Source organism: Cebus imitator, unplaced genomic scaffold (assembly GCF_001604975.1).
Source record: "Cebus imitator isolate Cc_AM_T3 unplaced genomic scaffold, Cebus_imitator-1.0 Scaffold531, whole genome shotgun sequence".
Classification (NCBI taxonomy): domain Eukaryota; kingdom Metazoa; phylum Chordata; class Mammalia; order Primates; family Cebidae; genus Cebus; species Cebus imitator.
In genome coordinates this window covers 105,874-108,596 of record NW_016107846.1, presented here as the reverse complement: position 1 = coordinate 108,596, position 2,723 = coordinate 105,874, and the positions used below count along the sequence as shown (strand labels likewise).

The 2,723-nt window shown below is 50.4% G+C and overlaps 1 pseudogene; it reads right to left on the bottom strand.

The window, feature by feature from the left end:
- Positions 1–841: 841 nt before the first annotated feature.
- Positions 842–1,540, bottom strand: LOC108293320 (annotated as a pseudogene).
- Positions 1,541–2,723: the final 1,183 nt, after the last annotated feature.

Below are 2,723 nucleotides of genomic sequence, written 5' to 3'. Positions count from 1 at the left end.
GAGGACTAGCAGAGAGAAACAGGCAGAACCTCTGGTTTTCTTCTAAGAATAAAACGCTCAAGTCACTGCCATGAGACCAAGAGGTGAATGCAGCAACATCCAAGAGCCTAGAGTAGCAGTCATCCCCATGGCGGGTCCCATACAACACATCCTCTTTTCAGCCTCTCTGAACACTGACAGCGATGGAGAGAGAGCCAGCCTTCCTCCCAGAGGTTGCTGGTCCCAGGCTGCATCCACTCCATGGATCCATAAAAACAGCAGGAAAGAGCTTTCCTCACTTCCCTGCATCTTGGCACAAAAGATCTTCCCACAGTCTCCATCAGAGCATTCCACCTGCAAGGGCCATAGTCTCTCTGAAGCCTCTCTCTATGCCCAGATCTTACATCCAATGTGTTCCTCTTTGGGTTTCCAAACCACAGACCCAGGACTCCAGGACTCCAGGACTTTCGTAACGGTGGACATAAACATTCCATTTTCCCAAGTGTGTATGTGGCAGAGGGGAGGTTGCCAAAAATCTAGGAGCTACAGAGAAGTGGGGCAACCTCCACCCCAGGAGCCAGGTGAGGAGGCATCCACTGTGTGAGGATGAGCTTCACGGCCAAGCCTCCACGCACTCTTCCCTCTCCTCATTTCCCTCCTGGCATTATTGTCTTCCAGGAGAGAGGAAGAGGAGAAAAGCAGCTCATACCATTTCTCCCAGGGTTCTGTGTTCTCGGGGTGCAGCCCGGCAGGTGCAGGGCTGAAGAGACCACAGATCTGATGACAACCGGCAAATGGTGAGACCAGGGGAGAGGACACGCCTTAGAAGAGAGCGCTGTTGCTTGCAAGTGGCTGTGGGAGTTCAGTGGCAGCAGCCACTACAGTCCCTACCTGTGTGGGCATGCTGGCTATCCCCAAACTTGGTCCTTCAGCTCAGGATCTTATAGGAGCAGTCATCCCCACAGCAACAGGACATGCTGGGGGAAAAGTCATCAATTTCAAACTGCAGCACTTCTTGAAGAACTGGTAGGCGCCATGATTGTGCCTGAACATCATTATCATAACCTCCTTCATCTGTGTGCTCCTGTCCATGAGCTGCAGGCTCTATAGGAGGAAATTCCCCAGGGCCTTCCACCTTGCTTCCCACCTGCACTTCGCAGCAAAGCAGGACTTCATTCCGCCCCCCCACCCACTCCCCATCAAACCGGAAGTGAGAAAAGGCAACAGGTGGGAGCTGTTTTCCCTAACCACCGCTGCGTTTCTCCCGTTTCTCTCGGTCCTTCCGGCCCCACTCCCTCTGCTCATACATGGTCTGCCTATGGGTTTTGGTCAGGTCGAAGGCCCAATCCAGGGTGGCTGACTCCCGTCCAGACCCTCGCCTACACTCAACAGAGACATTCAACCCATTTCGATCAGATTTCCCGTACACCAGGAAAGCCTCCAGAGGGCCTCCAAACCTGTTGGCGGCGTCCCCTTTGGCACAAACTGCATCCATGGCTGCTCGCTCCTCCAACCGCTTCTGCTGCTTCTCCTCGGCTTTGCTCCACTTTCTTCCCACAGCTCCGGCTACTCTCAGCTCCTCAAACATTTGCTGGCAAGCACTCAGGGACCCGCGGGCAAAATGGCGGGGTCCCGCACTGCGCATGTGCTCTGCGTCCCTCCCTCAACCTTCCCACCACACCCTGGTGCCCACTCGCATCCCCTCCCCGGCCACATTGGTTAAATTAATGAATGCAGGACTTAGAGGGCCTATGGATACAGAGGGCTGACTGGATATATAAATTTATTATATAATTTTGTTTGTAAATTATATTATGATTTAATTCTATTTATAACTATATTTTTTTGTTTTACATGCCTATAGAATTACATATAATTATTGTAGTTTATCCTTATCTCTATTTCACAGAGAGGTAAATGATGACCAGGGAGTTACAGGGCTTCCTAACGTTCTGGTTCTCCTGAGTAGCACGTAGCAGAGCCAGGATCTAAACCCAGGTCTGCCTTTTTCTGAACCCGGAGTCCTCTTGTTTACACCAAGCTAGTCTGTAGAAAGAGCATTCTCAGGCCAGGCGCGGTGGCTTATGCCTGTAATCCCAACACTTTGGGAGGCCAAGGCAGGTGGATCACCTGAAGTCAGGAGTTCAAGACCAGCCTGTTCAATATGGTGAAACCCCATCTCTACTAAAAATACAAAAATTAGCCGGGCATCATGGCGTGTGCCTGCAATCCCAGCTACTCAGGAGGCGGAGGTAAGAGAATCGCTTGAACACAGGAGGTGGAGGTTGCATGAGTCAGGATCGCTCCACTGCACTCCAGCCTGAGAGACCAAGCCAGACTCCTCAAAAAAAAAAAAGCAAAATAAAAAATATGGAAAGGGCATTCTAAGAGAAGCTCAGTTCCAACCTTCAACCTCAATTTTTTTTATCACTGTTATGTTTTTTATTTAGAGAATGTGTATTGAAGAAAAAGTAACAGAGTCTGGCTAAAGAGATGAAGAGCTCATAAGGGTGTGTCTCAATTTAAACAAGAGTAGCATTGGCAACTGTTGTTCTTATCAGCAACCAGCCAGGCGGAATTGGCACCGCGGAATTGGCACCGTGGAATTGGCACCGTGCTGCTCCTGACTACCTCTACTCCCCGCTAGGGTAGGGGCAGGAGTCACCCAAGCCCTGGGGATAAGAAAAGCCCAATTTGGAACCTGATGACAGGGAATGTTTAAATTGTCAGTTCCTGCCTTAATC